The sequence below is a fragment of the Lissotriton helveticus genome, chromosome 2_2 (assembly GCF_964261635.1).
Source record: "Lissotriton helveticus chromosome 2_2, aLisHel1.1, whole genome shotgun sequence".
NCBI classification, from domain to species: Eukaryota; Metazoa; Chordata; class Amphibia; order Caudata; family Salamandridae; genus Lissotriton; species Lissotriton helveticus.
In genome coordinates this window covers 192,526,827-192,551,362 of record NC_136060.1, presented here as the reverse complement: position 1 = coordinate 192,551,362, position 24,536 = coordinate 192,526,827, and positions in this window count along the sequence as shown.

Genomic DNA, 24,536 nt, shown 5'->3' with positions numbered 1-24,536 from the left:
GATGGCGATGTCGGGCGCTGAGGAGGCGTTCATCCAGGTTTCCGTGAGGAAGGCGACGTCTGGTGATGTTGTGTCGAGCAGGTTCCAGAGTTCCACGGCGTGTCTGTGGACGGAGCGGGGGTTGAGCAGGATGCACTTGAGGTGGTTGCTGCTGGTGATCGGCTTGGCGGGTGCGGTGCAGGTCCGGAGGCAGGTGAATCGGCAGGCTTGGCAGGCAAAGGGTCCGTGGGTGAGTTTCGCGGTGGCTTGGTAGCAGGCGAGGTTCCGGCCGGCGTTGAGTGCGTTGAGGGTGGCGGCGTCGTAGGTCTGTCGTGTGGTCTGGCGTCGGCGGAGGCCAGGGGTCCTGGCGCTGGGCACGGTCCAGACGCGGACGGGCGCAGACGGGCTTGTCTTTGGCGTGCCTTCAGCGCACAATCGGCGCGCCCGCTGCACGTGACCGCTGCGCGTCTGCGCGGTCTCCATTTAAGGCCAAGTGGGAGGGAGGAGCAGCTGGGAGGCAGGAGCGTGGAGGACACAGAAGAAAAGGGGGCGGGGCCTCGATGTCACGGCGGCGGGAAGCGGGGAGCGGGGGTCACACCAGGGGAGGCAACGAACCAAAGAAACAGAGGTACAGATTAACAAAATACAACAGAGGTAACTGCAAAAGTAACAAAGCAATAATCAGGGCACAGGAGGGCAAAAACGGCAAAACGGCACAACGAGCAGCGGCGAGGGGGCACAGACACAGCTGGAGGGCGCCAAAGCAATTTAAGGACAACTTAAGGCCAGGTCATTTAAATTGAGTCTGACCGTCCCAGTGGCTGCATCGCTAAACAGCCTGCAATTTGACATCATTTGTCACAGGATCCTTGGGAAGTTTAAAACAACAAGTATGACTGCACAAACATAATGGTTTTGAGTGAAGAATTCTTTGTAACACAAAAGATCCCATGACGGGCTCTTTAGTACTTCAGATGCAAAAAAGTAGGAGAACTGTCACAAAAAGCTCCAAAGGAAATAAGAATATTTCTTTAACAACCAGCATGTTTTGTGGCCAAGCACTTTCCTTCCTGCGCAGGTACATCGCAAGATTGAAAAGTTGCGTTCACCCTTCCAAAAATTTACTCATAAAGGTACTTTACAATGTGGATTTCCTTCACGAGCCTTGCAAATCAAATCACATGTCATGGACTAACAGTGGTTTCCATGCCTTTCCTCCTTTCAGTCCACGCATGATCAAGACAAAAGCGGCTCCCCTCACATTGGCATAAAAGAACCTAGTGAGTTTCCATCCGCCAGGTCAAAACATTCATGAAAAACATCTACAAACTTGTGACTTAAAACCCACCTCCTTCTTTCAACTGTCTGGATTACCCGGGCCAAGAGGCTGCACTCCACCCAGAGAATCCACACCAAGCCATTTTTCAAAACACATGTAAGTGTTTCTTTTCAATCCTAGCACGCAGCATCTCTGCTTGCCCCCCAAAAATGCCCCAATACTAACAACACACACCTCGGTCCTTTACAGCCACCAACTTGGTGTGACTGAACGCACAATCGTTTTGTTTGTTCTTTCTTTTTCCCCCTTTATATTGCAGTATAAGACTAGAGTAGTATGGCTGTTTTCTGATTCATCTAACAGAGAAGATCGGTTGATTTCGGAAAGAGGTAATCTTGTATGGAAGGTGTAGTTTGAGAAAATGGTGTGACGCATGTGGTAACACAAGCACTTTTTCTTTTTGTTTTATCAGCTCTTTATGAGTTCTAGGTCCTGAGGAGATCCTACTAATTTATACTTGGGTTCGAAATGCGTCGACCACTAGGTGACCATACAAGTCTGAGAAAACACACTATCAGGCTAATCCCCTCTTTTTTTAAATCTTGTGAAGCAATAATAAAGAGTTTTTAATTATGCTGGGTGGACTGAATTGTGCACTGTCTGGTCACTGCCCTTAATAAGTTGTGAAAAATTCAGTCATATAAGTCGCAACCTGTTTGGGCTCCATTGTATTGTTTTGTATCACGTATTTATTTGCTTATTTCTTTTTTCTATTATTGAATGTGTTCACTCCTTTTTGAAGGACTGAACTCGAATGTATTCATTTTGGTATGTAGAACTTGTTGTCTATGTCATGTCCAAGTCTTGTCCAACTATATCATTTGTGATGCTAAATCTTTTGTATTATATTTGTCAAAATGTAGTTTGTGGTCTGTTGACATATTGTTTTATATGTTGTTCTTGTGAACCAATGTAAATTTCTAAACAATTGATATCTTCATGCAAAAATGAACTCTTAAAATGAAAGAAAAGAAATAAAAACGTATGTTTTTTGGTCACATCAACTGTCATGTTGTTGAAAATTAGTACGGTTTGGTGAACATTATCTGCGCCATCTTGCCTCTTCCCCTGATGCCACACTTTTGTCGTGCGCACCCGCCATTTTAAGACGCCCTGTTCAGAGCGAACCCTTTTGCATGCCGCTGGCCCCTGACATAGCCCTTCACCCTCACTAAGCCTGCACGCAGATCAACCCCCTGCTTGCACCTGCCTTGAATCGTAAACCCCTCTTCGGCGCTGCTCTGCCCCAGGCCCTCATCCTGTTCCCAGCGCGACACCTCCCTTCTTCCCTTTCATGATCCCCGGCCCTTAGACGCAAACCCCCCTTTTCCCCGTGTGCCCGTTTGTCTTCCCCGTTCCCAGGCCGACACCCAGCTCTGCCGATACCATTCCTTGCCCCTCCCCGTACAATAGAAAGCTTCCCCCATCAAAGGATCCCCGAGTTGATCAAAGCCCTCACTCCATGAGATCCGATCAAACCCCCCACATTCCGTGAATCGGCGGAATATCCAGCTGCGCGATACTCATCACCTGTTGTGACTAGGGTGGGGACTTCAACTGTAAATGTGTGTGGGAATGGGCCCAAAGGGGAGTTCCGGGAATGTCTTTTCCATACATCAAAGCTTTAACATGAATATGTAATCTGCAATAAAGTCATAAAACAGTGTATAAGAGGCCAGGCCTCAGGGATGCAGTTAGAGCACCTCAGAACGATACCTTCTGCCCGTTTTGTTGTGTTCTCCTCCGGAGAGAATAAAAAAACCTTGTTTCCTGCTTTCCAGTCTCCAGCGCCTGCCTCTTCATTGATTTAAATAACTAGAGGGTCACAGAGGCAATACCGCCGGGCAAATACCGATTGTCCCCGACCCGTCCCAGGTTTAACAATTGGCGTCCCAAGCGTGGGGCCCATCAGCGACTCGTGGATCCAGTGGGAGAGGTCCCGACGACAGAGTGAACGACTGCAACGATCGGGAGAGCTCTTGCCCAATAGACCCTCGTCTGGCAGCCGATCATCCGAACTTCACTAGTTCCGAACAGACCTCTCTCGAGTGATCTACGGTCCTGACTGGGAACCATTAGGAGTGCCGTGAGAAATACGAGAAAAAGAGGACGAACGGGCGCTGGATTCGGAAGACAAGAAACTGTCCACATGGTCCGGGTAAGGTCGTGTAATCACGACAAGTTGCGAAATGATTGCTTGATTGTTTGATTGCTTGATTATTTATAACATACTAGTATTACTCTTTGTTTGACCTATTTGGAGATTCACTGTCTGCACACGGAGAAACAGTAGGCTCCTTCTCTTTTGCAAACGGTGAAGGATAGGTAACGTAACCGTCGCGCCTATCTTTCTCCCCCACTGACTCTATTATTTCTTAACGGTTTTTGGGAGACTCCCCACTCCCTCACTGATTAAACTGGGTTCTTTAACCCCGAACTATTGTTCAACAGATTGTCTTCTGGAGATTCTCTGTCTGCAAACCGGAAACAACAGCTTCCTCTTTGCGGTTAGTGAAAGGGTAGAGGACGCAGACTTTTGCGCCCTACTTACTCTCCCCATTGTCCTTTTTCTATCCTATTTATTTATTTATTAATTGCTTGATTGTTCCGCGCTCTTGGTTACTCTTTTTTATTTTTGTTCATGAGGTATTCACTGCCTGCAAACAACGTAGAATAGGAATATTCTGTCTAGTCTTTGCACCTAGTGATAAGATAGGCACTGCTGACTTATTAGTCCCTCGTTACGAGCCGTCATGTCTGTCTTCTCCCCATTGATTGATAATTGGTTCAGCCCGGACCGTGTATTAGAGGTGGACCATATAGCTCCACTAGAAGGCACCCCTAATAAGGACATGTTCATAAACTATGGATTAGTTACCATAGCCTATAATAAATTGTGGCACAGGTATACCAAAGAAAGTCAAGACAAACAGTGGCCACTGGCAGGATCCTTTGACCTTGATAAAATAGAAACGTTAGAAATAGCCCTTCGAAATAATAAGACAACGCCTATTATGCTCGACAGTCTCGGTATGTGGCGCAGAGAGGCTATGCAACGACAGAGAAAGACGAGGACAAACCAAGTAGAGAAATATACCGACAGGACAACCCCAGGACACCGCTACCCACAAGTTATCCCCCGACACTATGCAAAAGACGACCAGACTTAGGGCCAGACCAATGCGCTTTTTGTAGATATGTCGGACACTGGAAAGCCCAATGCCCGACTCTACTGAGCGTGAGTAAAGGCAAAGGGCCGACAGGAATGACAGATCGGCAGTATGAGAAAAAGCGCGAGACAAAGAAGGACCCGACTTACATAGACAGACCAGATAGAACCACCACGTTTGATTATGCCCGATGGCACAGATTTCGCCAGGACAATTTCAGCGGCATGCTCAAGTTCTCCTAGGTCGGGCAACGACAAGACGGGAACCCAGCCACGCTTTAAAATTCACAGACGGAAAGAGATAATTATGACCAATAACTGTTTTATATTCGTCTTGGGTCTTTGTATGTCGTACTTGTACTGTCCCCCCCCCCGTCTGAGTTTGTGTGTATGTGATGTGCGAATCTGCGTCATCCCTCTACACGTGTTTCCGTGTTACTCAACCTCTGTTAAGCAGAAACTTAGCATAAAAGCAACCTGGAAAGAAAGAAATGGTACAACAAAATCCGTAGACCATTGATGAACTTGAACTTTTAATTTAACACAGCAAACAAGAAATAATAACGGTAAACTGTAGAAAATGAAAGTCAAACAGAACATTCGCCCCCCCCATTCTGGAACCTTCCAAAGTAGGGCAGGGTTACGGCTACGCCCAACCAACGGCAACCCATATAAGGCGGGCCCGGCTGCCAACTCTTGGTCAGGAAATCTTAACGTATGGGGGAGCCGGAGGAGAGGCAGGAGCCAGCAGCCTGGGCAGTTGTAGGTAGTCCCGCCACATGTCTCCTCGGCCAGCCGCAACGGGCCTGGATAGACTTAAGTAGTCCCGCCACATGTCCAGAGAAGAGCGAGGCACCTCTTCCTTTTCTCCTCCGCAACAGCCGCAGCAGCTCTGGGCGGCGGATGCCCTGTCCATACCCCTGCAGGAATGCGTCCAGGTCGGGCCGGGAGGGAGAGGCGACGCGGACGAGCCTCTCCCACCTCCACCGATAGGAGGCTTCCCAGCCCCGGCCCAACGCCAAACTCCTCCAGCCAAGCGGCGACGCCAATACTTGCGCAGCACCGAATGTACAATGGTGGCCATATTTTCGGAACACCGAACCTGCAATGACTGCACCGATACTCGTGCCGCACCGAATGCACGCCACAGGTGGCCATACTCCCACAGCACTGAACACCAGATGTGGGGAGCACCGGATGTGGAGAGACCGTCGTGCAGGGCCAAGAAAGAGTGCAGTTTGGGATGGAGTGGGAGATGGCGCGAAAGAGCCTCCCTCGTGCTCCCAGGTGAAGGCGCCACAGCTGCACCCCAGCCGAACGTCCCGCTTTCACAAAACAGAGCCCTTTTCCTTTCACTCCGAAGGGCCTCTTCCACTCTTATAGACTTGGCGAAGGGTGACTGCTGCAGGACCTCAAAATGGCGTCTGGGCCTGCTGGAAGGCGGGTCTCGGCCGCTAGAGTAACTTTGAACAGCAATATAACTCGGTCGCTCGCCCACCGGAGCACGAGCCCCCCCCATCTCCGACAGCATCTCCACAGCCTTGAAGATTCTACAAAGGTCCCCGGCGGAACCTTCGGCCTCTGCAGGTTTCCGGTAAGGGACGGCTGCCTTGACCGCCAACGAAATAAACATGACATTGCTACTCCTTCTGTTAGCATGAATTCTAGAACTGCCGAAAAGGACTCTGGTCCAAACTGCCAGTAATGGGAAACATTTCCCCCTGATGCTACTTCCGGACTGAGCCGGCCCCGCCCAAAATGGCGCCGGTATCAAGAGGGACTTGCGAACACCTCGTGGTGTTCCTTCGCACTAATATAAACTTGATGTTCTGAGACTTTATATGATCCTTTGTACACTTGGCTAGAAAAGACAAGGAGAGCTCACTCGACGAACAGTATGAAAGGATCCCGTTAAAAATGTTGATTGCAAATGTACGGTATTATATTTTTTATAGCTGATGTATAACCTCATCTATGACGCACACATACGGTATGCATATAGGAAATCTAATTGCAATTATTCTGATTATGCTTCTAAATTATGAAATAAATGCCCCCGAACCCCCAGCCAATTAATAGACGTTTTAGTTTCTTACAAATGAATGAATAAAAACTTTCCAATGTATTTATTGCCGCAAGACGACACTCCCACTATACGCGCTTTAGCCATTGCCATGTCCGACAAAATACGACTGCACCCTCATCATCCACGTACTGAAATGATTCTGAGAAATAAAGGTTTTCGAAACTATGGACGGGTATTGCATGCTTTATTTTAAAAAAAATGTGGGATCGGTGGGAAAGTTCTTTTCTGTGCACCCTACTCTGCTCTCTCTTTAAGGTTGAAAGAAGATGGTTGCCCAGCCCTGGAGGACGGATCGGATCGACAACACGACACTCTGCCTTCAAAGTACGCGACTGACTCATGAACTCTCGCGTGGAGGAAGACCTTGACTTCCAAGGATGGGTAAAACGAACGGTGTAAATAAGGGAATGTAAAAGGAGGGTGAAATGAAATGATGTAAACGTTATAAAGTACAACGTTCCAAGGTATTAGGGAACGGAGCTGACCCAAGAACCGAAGAACCTTAGAACGCCACAGCGTTGAAGGAGGTTTAAGGATCCCGATAGTGAGATACGTCCTTTGACTAGATACCTCGCACTAGGCACCTCTGGTTTCCTTTTCACGTTCCCCGCACACGACCTATATGGACACACTGCCCCCCCCCGACTCCAGAAACCATATCCCCGGGGACTCTGCCCCGAGGAGGGAAGACGAGTAAGAGGTGAGTAAAGGACTCTCGAATACATGTATTTAAATATGCGCGAATGCTGTTCCCTCCCCTTCCCCTTTTTTCCTCCCTCTGCAGGTTACATCAGAAATTACAGCCGAGGTGTGGCGAAGATCTGAAGCCTTGCCATGTCTAATACACGAAGCAGACTAGCTCCGCAAGGTGGTGCCTAAGCACGTCTGCAAACTACTCACGTATCGAACAAACCCGAAAAATTAGCACGACCTGATAAAAAGTGATCACCCTTAAACCAGACCGGACGAATGAACCCATGTCACGTATGATGCGAAACTATGAGAGAATGTGTGTGTGTGACCGAGGCGCTGACCCAACTGGTCGAAGGACCGAGAATGCGAGAAAGTGCGACAAAATGGTACCTCCTCTCTTCTTTCCTTTTCTCAAGGCGCGTCCCCTCTACCCTGTCTAATACTCAAACTGCATGATTACAAGATCCTAACGCAGACCCGTGAATGTCCTTTACTGTGTAATGCACTAAATAGCCTTTCTTGAATACACTGCCACCCTCTCTGTTGCACGTGTACTATTTAGCCTGCCGTTGCACTCTCTCTCTCTCTCTCTCTCTCTCTCTCTCTCTCTCTCTCTCTCTCTCTCCCCCTCTCTCTCTCCTTCTACTTTTGCACTCCCACTCTTCCGAGAGATTAGCCCCGAAATTGGCAGACTGCCACCCCTAGCGCATCACCTAATTGGCTTCAAATACCATCAGTATTTGCACAAAAACTTGTCTTTAATACAATCACCCTGAGACCGTGTCATTACCTCTCCTTTTCCGTTGGAAGTCAATGAACCAAGGTTGGGCTGTAAGGGAAAGGACAGGTAAGACGACCGAAGTTCCCTAATCTGACCCATAATAAGGGAACTGCATGTCACCGGCTCCTGTGTTATAATAAAGCCCTCAGAATACTCGACCTTCCCCGCCCCGAATTGTCGCAATGTCCATATAGTAAAAATAATCGAAACACCCTCATGTTCCATGAACACCCCTGTCCCCGTACCAGCCGCTCCAAACGGGAGTTATGAAACTGCCCCCCATCCCCGGTGGTAAGAGATGGGTCGATTTTATGCCCTTACCACAAGTTTCCTATGTCCCTGGTTGTTTCCCATAAAACCTCTGTCCTTTCTAATTAAGTAATCAGGCCGTAAGAGGTTACGTAGGATCCAGAATGATGTTTTACAAGGTTAACGGGCTAGTCCAAGGTGAAGAAATCATCGAAATGAACCCGTAGTAGTTGAAAAACAGGATGCATCGATAGAAAAGAAATGTTTAGCCATGTTCGTCTCTCAGCAAAATGCCTGTTTAGTACCATGTTGACAACTCACAGTACCCTTTGTAAATGTAAAACTCTAGAGAATGGCATATCTTTGCCAGGCTCGTCTCACGAAGGTGGGTCACCATCAGATGAACTGTCGTGACTGTAATAAATAATTGTGAAGGAAAGTCATAGTAAATCTAACAGGCCCGTCACCGGTCATTCATATGCCAGTTGTGAACACTAATATAACGGACATTTTCATTCTTTGCCTGGAGTTGGGAGAGAAATAGACTTTTTTGATTATCTTCATCTGCAAATTCTCTAAAGACTGTCTTTTCAAACTCGTTTAGGGGTACGGCTGTCAGGAGAGAGAAGGACCGGATGTGGGAGCACGAGGCCTGACTGCAGACTATGGAACACCTACGACATGGGCCAAGGCGAGACCGCGACAGAACAGAGCTACAGGACGAGGCACTACCTCCAGCAAAGTGAGAAGAAAGGGCCGACCTGATGCCCCTGCTCGATGTCCAGTGTTTGCCGACAAGTCCCCGCTCTCTGAATTCCGTCACACGCCCGCCTATCTGAAGTCTCTCGTTCCCCTAGTTTGTTCCTAATTTGGCCTTGCTCCATCCCCCTTTTTTTCTCCGACCTACCCTATGGACTGTTTTGTACGCTCTTCTTCCATCTGAACTTTCTGACAATCACCTCAAAGCACACAGGGCGAAAAGGACCTTTCCGACCAGAAACGCGAGGAAAAGGTCGTGCCCTGCAACGCAGAACTTAGAATAGAGCTGGACTTGTAGCTCCACCGCCGGTGCTCCACAGCGCCAACGAAAGACAACAAAGAATAATGAGAACTCGTTAACTTCGAACATTTGACATCCTCAATCACCGTTTCTGCTATGCCTCATTTCTCTCCCAGCCGCCATTGTATTGATCATGCTCCAATCCGAATCTGATATATGTAATAACCTACCAGTTCACGTTATGAAATGTACTTGCTGCTCTCGCTACAGAATCGTTTTTGTATTACATTTCTATGACTTTCCTGCTAAAACAAATTGATCAAAGTTTATCAAATAGGCCCACCTCCTAAAACTAGAAATGTTAAAATGTATTGTTTACAACTCTTCATCTAGGGTTCCTACCGTTTTCTTTCTCATGCCCACCACAATAGAACCGAGTAGAACATGAACCAGCAAGATGTCTTGAATATGTTAAAGGGAGGACTGTTGAAAATTAGTACGGTTTGGTGAACATTATCTGCGCCATCTTGCCTCTTCCCCTGATGCCACACTTTTGTCGTGCGCACCCGCCATTTTCAGACGCCCTGTTCAGAGCGAACCCTTTTGCATGCCGCTGGCCCCTGACATAGCCCTTCACCCTCACTAAGCCTGCACGCAGATCAACCCCCTGCTTGCACCTGCCTTGAATCGTAAACCCCTCTTCGGCGCTGCTCTGCCCCAGGCCCTCATCCTGTTCCCAGCGCGACACCTCCCTTCTTCCCTTTCATGATCCCCGGCCCTTAGACGCAAACCCCCCTTTTCCCCGTGTGCCCGTTTGTCTTCCCCGTTCCCAGGCCGACACCCAGCTCTGCCGATACCATTCCTTGCCCCTCCCCGTACAATAGAAAGCTTCCCCCATCAAAGGATCCCCGAGTTGATCAAAGCCCCCACTCCATGAGATCCGATCAAACCCCCCACATTCCGTGAATCGGCGGAATATCCAGCTGCGCGATACTCATCACCTGTTGTGACTAGGGTGGGGACTTCAACTGTAAATGTGTGTGGGAATGGGCCCAAAGGGGAGTTCCGGGAATGTCTTTTCCATACATCAAAGCTTTAACATGAATATGTAATCTGCAATAAAGTCATAAAACAGTGTATAAGAGGCCAGGCCTCAGGGATGCAGTTAGAGCACCTCAGAACGATACCTTCTGCCCGTTTTGTTGTGTTCTCCTCCGGAGAGAATAAAAAAACCTTGTTTCCTGCTTTCCAGTCTCCAGCGCCTGCCTCTTCATTGATTTAAATAACTAGAGGGTCACAGAGGCAATACCGCCGGGCAAATACCGATTGTCCCCGACCCGTCCCAGGTTTAACAATGTGTGATCTAATGAAATAATGATCAACTAAAATCAGTACTGGCATGTGTGTTGTTGTGTCCTCGCAACTCAGCATCTTTGTCAGTTGCCGCTGGCTGTTGAGGGGAGCACCATATTTCAATGAGCTATCGAGGAATAAACTTCAAGTGTTCAATTACATCTTTCTCCGAAGTCGATTACAACCTATTTGTGGCGACGATCTTCAGACAAGCAGGGGGTTATGCTCGACCTGGTGTGGGTATACCGCACTACTGAAAATACTGCTACTAGTGTGGTGCCTTTTGTTGCTATGAGAGTGAGAAAACCTTCAACAAAACTGTTACCTTGTTGGATAAGGGTGTTGGTTGAAGGGAAAGGGGAGAGTATCAGAGATGAGAGTATCAGAGATGAGAGTATCAAAGATGAGAGTGTGCGCCTCTGTACTTCTGGTGAAAGTAAGGGTTAATCAAGAATTCATAAAAGAATTGGGTCAAAGTGAGGTTGGGATGTTTTCGGAGTGGTTTGAGCAAATTCCGGGGTCCTTTCCAAGTCAAGGAGGTTCATCAGTGGCATGTGGTTTTGGGCAGTCGGAAAAGAGGGAATCTCCGTAGGATAGCTAAGTATTGTTCAAGTTACAAATCACCTAAGAGAAGAGAAGATGGAGGTGTGTGTTCTGGCTACATGTTGGCACAGGACTACCAGTTGTTAGGCAATTCTCATGTGAATGAGAGTTTGAGAGTTGTGGGGCCAGATGGTGAAAAGTTGGGGATTACCGCAGTGTTGATATTGGGGATAGACCATGTTGTCAAAGACTCCTGAAAGTCAGGAGGCTGCCAGGTTACTTGCAAGATTTTGCGCTGGAGTAGTTAATTCACTGTTTGTCATATTGTTACTTTATACAAAAAGTGTGGATCTGTTAAGCAATGTTAAAAGTCGTTTTTATGCGTCTCCTGCTTCTACTGCTTTGAAGAATCTATGTGGTAACTTTATTCTAAACATGCTGCGAAATGTGTGATACTCATCCTTCTGTTTTACCTTCTATTGTTATTTTATGTTTGCTGTTATTTTTCCTTTGCAGGAGACTTATTTTGCTTTAATGTAATTTTCTATGATTATTTCTTCCTTTATCTTGAAGCCTTCACAAACTTACTATTCTTCCTCCTTTTTTGAAGGAAGGGAGATATGTTGTGATTTTACTGTAATGGTGATGTTGTGTTCACATGCAGAACCCTCATTCTTCAGGGTTCTGTTGTCATAGTGCTGTCCTCGCGGCTCAGCAGCTTTTTCAGTTGTCGCTGGCTGTTGAGGGGAGCACCACATTTCGATGAGCTATCAGAGAATACAATTCAAGTGTTCAATTACATCAGTCTCTGAAGTCAATTACAAAACTTATGTTTCAATGAGCTATTTAAGATTTTTAAAACTTAAACTGTTGCCTTGTCATTTAGGCAGTTTGCCGGTGCGGGGCATGCTTCAATTTGCGTTAATGAAAAGACCAGTAATTTGTGTAGATTTTGTCATGTAGTAACTGAAACACTATTTCATCTGGTTTGCATTTGTCCTTCTATTTTACCTGAAAGGTGCTAATTTCTTAGTCATTTGTTTATTAAGAGGGACATTCGTACGTGTCGGCAGGCCATCAGCAAAGCACTAACTCCAAATGTATTCAATATTAAGCAACTGTTTTGTGAAATCCATGTTGTTAGTAGAAAAGGAACTAATGATTAGATAATTGAGCTTGTTAACATTTTTATGGCGTTTTAGTTCAATGTACGGAGGTGATGGTTATCTTTTTTTTAATATTTCCAAAAGCAGTTTGATGCTGTCATAGTTTTAATTTTGTGTCGTGCTTAATTATGTTCTGATTTTAAGTAATCTGATACATTAATAATTTAGATTAAATTGAATTGAATTAACTACTGTAATAAAATCGGTAAAGGCAATAAGGAAATTGCTAACTAATCTTGAGAGTAGAAATAGGCAGTACAAGTTCCAGATTTTTTATCTTCCTGATAAATGTAGAAGGCTAAAGCTGCCAAACGTACGTGGAAAATATTTTTCCTAACCTACTAAACATACAGTTTAGTTTGAGACAGATAACACTCATCATGTTCTATCTCAATGCATATTAAAGTCTGTTAAACATAGAGAAATTTCCTTTGAATTTGTACATTATCATCATTTTACCTTAACCTACAAAGCAGTCAGACAAAATTATTTTGCTCTTAGTTGATGGCAACAAGAATTATATTCACCAAAACTTTACTAAACAAACATAAGAAATTCACAAAAATGTTTCCATTCTTAGACCCCGTCATAAAGAAGCTGATAATAAATAAGGAATATTTGACCCTGCAACCATGAAGATTTGGAAGGGTTGACCCTGTCGCACCCAGCTCCCGGTAGCCCCCTACACTTGGTTTGGCTGCTTCATCCCGCCCGACGAATGTCCCATTGCTGATGGTCCCCCCAATCCTGGCTGCATTCTGCGCTCTGGCACCGGAGTCTCGCACCCCTTGGTGCTCCACAGTGGCATTGGAAGCACCTGCGGCAAGCAGACCTGGGCCCAAAACCCGTTTCTTGGCCTCCACTCCTTCATACATCGGCTGCTGCACTCCCGCACATTGTCACGAGGAGGGGCAATTTGGGTGGCGCAGCCCTGACCCTTACATGCTGTGGCGGTGCCCTTCCTAGGTGCCGGTTTGTACTGTGGAGGGCCTTGCCGGCTCATCGTCATCTTTTGACATAATCTGTTCTTTCTCTCCCCTGAGTCCATCCCTTTTTGGCCACCACACTGCTGCATCGCGCCCACTTCTCAGGGATAGTCCCTGGCAGCTGTGGTGCAGGCTCGATCTGGGGTCTGTGCACTGCGGGACCGGTGCGCGACTTTGACTCCAGCATGGCCCTACCATCACGGGCTTTGCATCACCTGCCCCCACCCTGCAGCCACTGCCTCTATGGATGTTCCTCTCTCCTTATGCTCTGTCTATATTTGCTCCCTCTCCTTACTGCGGAGTCCAGGGATGGTGGTGGTTTCAGGTGACATTCCCCGGCTGGGTCTGTAGAGAGCTTTCTCAGTGCACACGTTCCTTGCTCCCTGATCACATATTGACTTGGTCTTGCGGTCTTGTGGGTGATTGGCCTCCCCCAGAGCTGGGACCTCCATTCCAGTGTCAGCGCCCCAATGTATTGTTTGCCACTTGCACCATACAAGATTCCATCGAGGCCCCATCCCCCCTGCACGCCTCAACGGAATCCCGGTCCCTGCTTCACACTTGGACACCCTCTTCGATGCGCTGACCCCCTGGACACCTTGGATTACGCCCCCTGTCCCATCAGCCGCTGGCCCCTCACGAGACTTCCCAGGGGCTACATCTCCCTCCTGTGCCGGGCCTTGAGCTTGGGCTTTGCCGTGCATCTGGTCATCTGAACCTACCTACTAGAATGCTGGTTCACCAGGAGGGTCCAGCGCCGAGTTGGCCGGGGGTAATCCCCTCTGCTCCCCTCTCCTTCAACTGCTGGCTCCTGGTCTTGGCCCGCCCTTTTTCTGTACCCACCTGCAGAGTTCGCCCGCTTCCACTGCTTCCGCTACGTGCTGTTGCGGCATGGGCCGCAAAGATCCCAAGCAGGATACCCTCCCTTACGAAAGGCTTGTGGAAAGGATCCCAGAAGTCAGCACCATTATGGCAGATGGTGGGCAGGGGGTGGACCGTATTGATGACCCCTCCGCTCCCTCCTACTCCCTGTTACAGGAGATGAGAGCTGGCTTTTGAACACTGGATGGGCAGTTTGATGCCCTAGACAAGAATCTGGCGAACCTGGGGCTAAAATCCAAGTTCATGACAGGTGCCTGGATGTGGCAGAGGCACACATCTCGGACACAGAGGATGGTACTGCACAGTCTCTTAAGAGGTTAGAGCATGTGGTGCGCATCCTCATAATGTGGCGATCAAGAACGAAGACCTTAAAGCATGCAGTTGGAGCAACAACATCCGTATCCTGGGAATTCTGGAGACCACCGCCACGGGCCGACTTGACCTTTTTGTTGAGACATTGCTGGCAGACATATTTGGAAAGGACTCCTTTATTCCCGGTTTTGTTGTGGATCATGCTCACCGCACCTTGGGGCCCTGGCCCAACCCGGGCTGCCCCCCACGACCTATCATCGCCCTTATCATGAACTTTCTGTACCATGATACTGCACTGCGCCACACCAGGGAACGTGGAGAAACAACATGACAGAGTTCCAAGCTATCCCTCTACCCGGACTTTACCATTATGGTGCAAGAAGCCCGTAGCAAATACAATGGGGTCAAAGCCACCCCCAGGAACGTAGGTCTGAAATATGGCATGTTATATCCCGCCAGATTGAGAACTGATGTGAATGGCAGACCTCACATTTTTGACAATTCCTCTGAGGTACAGGAATTCTGCTGTGCTTACAAGCACACCACCACTCAAGTGGGTGCAGAAGGTGGTAGGCCTTCTTCTCGGCACAGTGGCTCCGACGCAAACATGGAACCCTCCTCTGGTTCCGTGATCGGTTGACACTATTGCTTTGTTTCCCCTTTATTCTAGCAGGACTACATTGGGATAATGTTATCCACCAAATCGAAATGTTTTAAATAGCTGGTTGACTGACGTGGCGTTGCCACCCCCCAAGGTGTACACCATGGGGTTGTTTCTGGTTCCACTGAGGTACCGTTTCAGGGCTTCCTCGTTCCACTGTAAAGCCGATTGGTACTTAATGTATTGTTGTTTATTATGGGTTTGCCTTGCTTTATTGATAGAGTGGGTGAGGGGAGGGGGGACCATTGCTACTGTATTGTCATTTGTGATTTTCTTCTGTTTGGTACACTGTGATGGTTTGCATTCAAGTATTGGAGCTTATGTTTGTTACCCATGCAACGACTAACAGATGGCTCAGCTGGGTAATATTGAGGGACCTGTTGGCCTGTCCTTGATGTCCTGGAACGTCAGGGGTCTCAATGATAACCGTAAAAGGTGACATGTTGTCCATTATCTTATTTGACATAATGTGGATATTGCCTTTTTGCAGGAAAGGTACTTACCTAAACCAGACACTGTTTGTTTTGCTTCTAGCTGGGGCGCAGACAGGAATTTTGCCAACTTCAGCAATAATGCCAGGGGCACGGCCCTTTTAATTCACAAGAGGGTCCCCTTTCACCCCGCTCAGTTGTAACGGACAGCGAAGGTAGATACCCAATTGTCACTGGGTCACTAATTGGTCACAGTTCAGCTCTGGTGTGTATATACGCCCTTAACACCGACTCCCCAAATTATTTTCATTCTTTGCATGCCCAGTTTTCAAAGATTGATCCCACCCTCTTTTTAGTTGGGGGGGTTTAATTTGCCCCTTAATCCTGCATTGGATAGCACTGTGGACTCGCCCAGCACTAATCCACCTGTGTGCAGCGCTCTACGTGATCTCTGCGAGTAATTCTCTCTCTTAGACATTGGGCGCAGACGCAACCCATCCCGCACCGACTATACGCATTATGCTGGCCAACATAACACTTGGACTAGACTTGATTATTGACTCATTTCCCCTGGCATCTCCATCTGGGTCCATTCCCTTGTGATCCATCCGAAAACGTACTGGGACCACTCCCCGGTTCAGCTTCTCCTTAGGGTTCCCCGACCTGAAGGGTTTGAACGGCAATGGCGCTTCCCAAGTCGCGCCCTCAATGACGACCTTTATCATACCGAGGTGAACTAGGTTATTGAAGACTATGTCACTATTAATACTGGCTCGGTTGACACCTGGGCGGTTCTATGGGAGGGCTTCAAGGCATACATCAGGTGTATCTGTATTGCCAAACATGCTGGGGTACTCAAGGATCTCCACAACACACTCTCACGATTAGAACGCGACCTGACAGAACTAGATAACGTAATAACATATACTCCCACCTCGGACACGATGGGGAAACGCTTGGCCCTCCTCACCGAATGCAGGGACAACTGCTGATCGCGAGATACTTTACTTAGGAAAATATCAAACCGCTAGGCAATATGTCAAGGCGAGCATCCAGGCCGTGTATTGGCTCCGATGCTTCGCCCCCTTATAGCAGGGCCTACATCAGTGAGCTGCGATCTTCCACAAACCAGATGCTCTCCAGCACCTTGGAAATTTTTGATACATTTCTTAACTATTTTACATCTCTGTATACCTCCAAAGTGGGGCGAGACCCCATGGCTCAGGAAGCTTATTTATCGAAGATCGCATTGGTCTACTTGGAAAAAAACATGCAGGACTTCTTAGTGGAGCCAATCTCCGATGCAGATGTCCTTGGTCCCATTGATACCCTTCGTTGCTCTCTCGCCCCTGGGCTGGACGGATTTACAGGAAGTTTTATAAAGCGTACAAAGATCTTTTGGCACCACAACTAATCAAAATATACGCAGAGACCCTTGAGAAACAAATTCTTCCCCCCACCCTACGTGAGGCGGTCGTCATACTCATTCCAAAGACTCATCGTTATGTGGATCATATAGACCCCTGTACCTACTGAATTTGGATTATAAGATTTTATCTAAGATAATCGCCAATCGACTGTCCCAACTGATGGAATATATCTTCTTGCCGGCCCAGTCCGGCTTTGTCCCCCTTCGATCAACTTCATTTAATCTCAGGACACTTTTTTCGGTCCTCCACAGGATTAATCCTGAGGTCCCCGCCACCGCAATCCTATTGGACACCGAGAAGGCCTTTGATTCGGTAGAGTGGCCCTTCTTTTTTTCGGTTCTGTGCCGTATGGGAATGCCTGCATGATTCCTTGCCACCACTGCACTATTATATTGCCGGCCCACTGTGAGACTCTGCCTGAACGGCACGCTCTCCCATCCCTTCTCTCTCTCATGCAGCACTTGGCAGGGCTCACCGCTGTCCCCCTTATTGTTCATCTTAGCTATGGACCCCTTAATTTGGCATTTTCAAGAAAGGCATCTTCAGAGAGGCCTACAGTTCAACGCTGGCCCTCTCCTGGTCTCACTCATCGCAGATGACATTATCCTTTATGTCCGAGATCCCCAGGTGAACCTGGAGCCGCTCATTAGAGAGATCATCCGATTCGGTCAACACTCTGGCTGGACGTCAACTGGCGTAAATCGGTTATTTTCCCCTTAACCTCTGGTACGACTTAGTGGGACTGTGAATTCCCCCTCAAATGGTGCTCTGACTCCGTCAAATATTTAGGCATACACATTCATCTTGAGACCGCTTAGATCCTTTGCCTCAATTATGGGTAAGCAATCAGCGCACTTGAGGACCATGTGGAAAGATGGTTACGGTTATCACTGTCTATCGCCAGCAGAGTTGCAGTCATTAGGATGGTGGTGCTCCTTAAATTTTTATATCTTTTCAACAATATTTCCGTACCCCTCCCAAATAGTTTCTTGCTGTAGTTGCGGTCACACCTTATCAGATTGGTCTGGGGGGAAAAAGGCCCATGTGTTCTGGCAGGGGCTCAAGCTAACCTATAAGTGGGGAGGGTTTGGAGTGCCGTATTTCCACTTGTATTATCTGGTGGCCCAATGTAGCTATGCCTTCGCGTTGTTCCACCCTGATGCCAGGATTCCCTTCCTCTGCCCGGAGGCTAACTTTGTCCTTCCCGAGCAGTTATCCACTGTGTTACCTAAGAGCATACCCAGAGACCCTAATGATATTCAGACTGCCTCCACCAGCAGCTGGGCCTGGGAGAAGCTATGGCGAGTCACTGGCGCCCCCACACTGTATTCCTCAGCTCTTCCTGTCCTCAACGCCCGCTGGCTGCCAATCACTGGTGAAAAACTGGTGCAGCGTACTTTGGCTAAATTTGAAATCTCTAAACTGGGAGATTTGTACCCTTATGGCCACATCTTCTCAGTGACCGAGGATGTTCGCTTCCACGATGCCACATTTATGGACAGCTTTGTACTAGGACGGATACGCTTGGCGCTTTGTGCCACTCTGCCTGGTTTCCCCATCGAACTGGACTTGTTCCCCCTGCTCTCACTTGTCATAGAAAATGAGAGTGGGGTTCATCTCATATCAAAACTTTTTAAGACATGCTCTGGGATGATTCCGGTTAATGACGATAGGATCCACAAACTTTGGGAGGAAGACTTAGGCCGCCCCATCACAGACGATCAGTGGGCTAAGTGCTGTGCAGTAACAAAGGAAGTGTCACTCAACAGCAGGCATAAACCACTACACTTTAAGTCCGTACGCAGAATCTACATCACCCTTTCCAATGCCCATCGATTGGACCAATCCAGACCCCATACCTGCCATAAATGCGATGCTCCTTGTGCTGATTTTGCACATCTCACATGGTCCTGCCCAAAACTACAGTCATACTGAGAGGGGGTACATGGAACACTTGGCGATATGACTGAGCTGTCACTTGTCCCCATACCTGAAGTAGCTCTGCTGGGGTATGTGGTCAACTTCCCTAAAGGCCTGCATCAGGAGATTCGCATCTCTCTGCCTGCTGCTAGCCAAAACAGAAATTGCTATTCACTGGGGTCGTAGGGCGACTCCCACTTTGCAGGGCTGGCTGAACAGTCTGGCTTATTGTAAGATCAACAACGAAATCTATTCCAGTACACTGCCTGGCTCTTCCCGCCCCAAAGACATATGGGGTCCATATAGGTCCTATGTAGAAAAATCTCGACTGGCCACAGACTCCCAACTGGAACGGGACATTGTCCCTACGGGGGTTGGGTAACTTGCTACGCCCCTTCCAAGTGATTGATTTCCTCTATTTTGTGGTACCCTGCAGTACTCTTGTCTTTTTTACTATGTTATTTTATCTGAGGCGGTTGGGCATGGATGGGCACATGGACTGACTGCTGGGGGGGGGTTGCTTTTGATGTGGAGGGATGGGCCTTCGGGACTGAGTTTTTTTATATCTTACTAGCATGTTTTCCCTAACAGCCACTTTCCATGTCGATTAGTGTATTGACATTTAATGCTCCATCTTATCTCAATTGAGATGACATTGACAGATACCACCTATGATTATTTCTTTCTGATGTACTAAATGGCAAATAAAGTTAAAAAAAAAAGATTTGGAAGGGTGACATCTCCAAGTCTCTCACATCACTAGCTGATTTAATTTCTTACTAGGAAATTCATGCTCCTTGTTTGATGGAATTCCAGGACTATAATGATTTGTAGTTCTGTTTATTTATATATGTTCTAACTGCTCTACATTCTGCCACAGCTTTCTTCCTAGCATTTATATTTTCCCTTACAGAGAGGCTATGATGTTTTCCATCATGTACTGCTGTATATTCATTAATATCGTCTTCATGAGGTCTCCATGAGGTCTCCATGTAGTTCTGATTGTATGATGTTTGTCTTGTTCTTCTATTTTTACGTGAGCTTTAAGAGTTGTATGTTACTTACAGGTGTTTTGTTTCTAACAGGAGAAGTTAGATGTTTTTTAAATAGCAAATACTGATTCCAGTTCTAGTCTTAAAATTCTTTTGTTGGTATTGCTTACAGCTCCCAGCTAAAAGGAAAAAGATAAGTGGACATTTGCATTGTTATAAAACAGACATTTCTTTGTTGTAAAAAACTCATATAGATGATAAAATATTATCTACAAAGAATAAAGTTTTGGGTAGGAAATGTTATTTTACCAAGTGCTATAGGAGGGTTAAATTGAGTTGTCTACTTTTTGCTAAGAAATTGAATGTTCAAATTTTACATCAACATAGTGATTCTGAAGGTAGGTTTATAGGATAAGGTTGAAATATATAACTTTGACCTCTATTTAAATAATGTTATTGCGCCAACTAATGGTGATCCTAATTTTTTGAAAAATGTAACTTAAGAAATAATCTTGGCAATTTACCCCTATAGTTGGGGAAGATTTTAATTTGAATTTAAAGTGACGCCTTATTGGATAGACTGCCAACAGTCAAATGAAAACCTTCTAAAACTTTTATGTTATGTAATACATTTAATAATACTACTAAACTAGTGGACAATTGGGGATTACATTATCCCACAATCAAATAATTTACTTTTTATTATAATTCCCATTCTTATTTTTTAAGGCTATCTTTTATCTTCTTGTAATCTGTGGAATTTCATTTCAAAGACTAATATTGAATCAATTGACATTTCAGATCATGCCTTGGTTTCTATGGGCCCAATTATGACTTTGGCGGCGTGGTGCCCAGTCCGCCCTACCACTGCACCGCCAAAGCCATGGTCAGACCGTAGACCTGCCAGATTAGGAGTTTCCTCCGGTCTAGCAGGCTTCTTATTTACTTTCCCACGGAGGTACCTCTAAAAATGGGCACCTCAGTGGGAATGCGAAAAACAGTTCCTGCATGGCATACACTAAAAAGTCCATGCTGTGCATGAAATGGTGTGCATGCACCCAGGGGGGCACATGTTTTGCCTCCCTGTATGCATCCACAGGGTGCAGAGGCACCAGGGGGCCCTGTTTCCTCTCCACCAGAGTTTTCATAGAGGAGGAACCGCCACGAAAATCCTGGCAGAGAGGAAACTCAAAATATGCTTGGTAGGACAGCTGCGGTCCTGCCAAGCATATGGATGCCTCTACACCACTGCAACACTGCCAGGGAATGGTGGGTTACTGGTGGCTGCAACGGGGCTGTGCCACTCCGACCGCCCAACTACTAATAGGGAGGTTTTGGAAACAACCACCTCCACACCCCAGCGAGTATGCCAGACTCATAATTGGGGCCTTAGTGTGTTACTATGGAAGATGTTCCAATCCATCCTCCCAAATGGAGAATGAATACTGTTATCATTCTAAATGAAGTTAATTTAACCATATATCTCACTCATATCTATTTTTTATTATGAATAATAAGTCATTGATTAATCTAATAATGTTTATTGGGATACTTTCATGGCATATGTTCAGTATGTATTTGAGGTATTTCTATATTTACTATACACTATGAGAATAAGAATTGTAAAACTAAAATTTCAGAATTTACCAAAGAAATTGCTAAATATGAGAGACTTTTCATTTCTTTGGAAAACAATAAATCTAAAATCAAATTGCAAGAATTCAATATCATTCTCAGTGAAAAGGCAGGAATACCATTATTTAATGAAAAGCCAAGCATTATTAAAATACCAATCGATCTGGTAAACCTTTAACCAATTATTACGAATAAAGAAAGCTAGGAATTAAATTCATGCTATATTATTGTGCCAGTATAAATTACTAACGCGCTCAAAAGGTATTGCTAATCTATATACATGCATATGATAATCCTTTGCCTGTTCAAGATCATATTATAGATAACTTTTTATTGTCTCGTAAATTACCCACAATCTACATAGAGATTAGACCTAGTCAACCTTTTTCCTTTCAAGAGAATATTAGAGCTAATAAATAATTGAAGTTTAGTAAGGCTCCTTGGGGGTCTATTATGATGGCCGGCGGACTTTGCCCACCAGCCATCGCCCCGGGAAATGAGACTACCCACTAAGGGTGTGGCAGTCCAGCATGGGTAAATAGGTGTGGCTGGTGCAACCCGCATTTTTTGCATTGCAGCGGGTGGTGCTGTCAGCAGCACCCGCCGTAATTCAAAAAAGGCATTTGTGCATTTGCATGCCCAATGTGGCAGGCACCGCATGGTGCCTGCCACGTCGTCCATGCAAATGCAGGGGGGTACCATAGGTACCCTGCATGTGCCTGCCCACCCCCCCAACATCCTGGGGGTCCGCAACGGGCCCCGACTAAGGAATCTGCATGCCTTTCCGTGGCAAAGGCTGCTTCTCGCTGGCATCGTAATGTGGCTGGCGCTGTCTAGCAGACACCGCCGCCATATGCAATCCTTTTCCGCCTGGTCGACCCATCGACCGGGCGGAAAAGGACGTCTTCCCGTCAGCGGCTGTCCCCCCCCACCATCATAACATGGCGGGGGAAGCGGGCAGGGGATGATGTACGGCGGATTACCACCGCCATGCTGGCAGTGGCGATCCGCCCTACATCATAATAGACCCCCTAGTCTTGAAAGCAGTCCAGCGGAGTTCTATAAATACATTTCCTCTGAATTATCTTCATATTTGTGGCATTTATATTAGGAATTCCACAATCAGGTTTGATTGAAATCACTCTGTGGACTTACTTATTCTTAGTTAATTTGTTACACTAAGGGGTCGATTCCGATCCGGTAAAAAGCACTCCGATTAGCTGTACGGAGCCTTTTTCCCGTACGAATCGTACACCTACAACGTCCCCGTACGAACTAGCAAGTACGATCCTAACCCAAAGCGCCACTCCGGACGACTCGTACCAAACACCGTACGACTCTAATCTCTGTACGATTCTCCCTCGGAACTCGCTGTACGCGACATCTGTACGGTTCGCGGCTGCTTTTTCCGAACCGGCAAGTACGATTCGCGTTGGGTACGCAGCGTACGACCCTTTTTCTACGGGAGCTGAAAACAGCCGTAAAAGCAGAGTTCGCCCCGAAACAGGTACGGAACGCCCCCCCGGGTACCGTGCGTACCTCCCATGCGCACCGTACCCCTGCGATCACGGGGTGTACGCACCGTACCCCGCGATCTTGGGGTGTACGCACCGTACCCCATGTACGCTGGGTGTACGGTGCGTACCTCATGTCCGCTGGGTGTACGGTGCGTATCCCCCATGATCCACGGGGTACGGTGCGTACCCCAGCGATCATGGAGGGCTATGCACCGTACGGTGTGTATGTGAATGTGCGCTTTTCCGTACGAATCGCCCTTACCTGACGTGGACCGTACGAATCGCTTCCTGATACCCCGGTCCGGATCGTACTCGTCGAGTTGGTGACTTCGAGCAAGCAAAATGACATCCCGGCGAGACTTTTTCCTCGTTCCTGATCAGCAACATCAAGTTGCCGATAGCGAGCACGGACAATAAACCTCCCGGCGAGCTTCTCAACGCGGGGAGGTCAGGTTTCTCATTGCGAGTGGTCGCGTATGCTTGCAACCGCTTACGATGAGAAACTGCCAGTCCGAGTTGAGAAAGCTGCCGCTTGAGTAAAAAATCTACTCGAGCAGCAGTAAAAGACGGCTCGCACTGTGCAAGATGCCGTTTTCAATGATTGCACAGTGCGGACAAGCATCCGGCACTGTGCAATCATCGTGAACAGCGTACTACGCAGTTCGCGTAGTGCTACTCGTAGCTCGGGTAGTGCAAAGTGCACTTCGCGTAGCTACGCGTAGCGCTACTTCGTGAACTACGCCCAGGGTTAACAATTATATGTTCTAGAAGGATGGAATTTCTACATCAAGATAACATGAATAACTGGATAGATCCTACAATATGAAGTCATCATGAACATACTGTTTATAAGCTGCATGTAAATTAGTTATTTGAGTAACTGTTATTTAAACTATTTAATGGATTTTGTAATTTTTTATTAATTTGTTTTCTTTACAGTTTAATCACTAATTTATAATTTAGTAGCCAGATTATTGGGTTTTTTAGGTAATATGGTGGGAAGTTATTTACGTTACAATTTGTTTACATTAGATTTTAAGGGAATTCAATATTTATTTTGGGTGGTTATTTTTGGGGAGGTTGGAGGGAAGTGTATTAATTCTGTTTGTTAATCTTTTAATTACTTTTATTTACTTTAAATTGTTTTTATATTATTTATTATATATATTTTAAATTTTGAATGTGTTGTAATAATTTAGTTTTGCTTGGTTTTCAACTAATTTGTTAAAAATGATTAGGAGTTATAATGGTATATGTAACCATTCCTAAGTCCAACGTTTTGTAGTAGTAAACCGAAACCCTCCAAGGTCCAACACATTCCCTATTGTTGCATGGATTGGAGTAGGAAAGGTAAATTCAACTCCTCCAAAGTCCAAAACACTTCCCAACTATTTTGCTTATTTTGGAAAAAG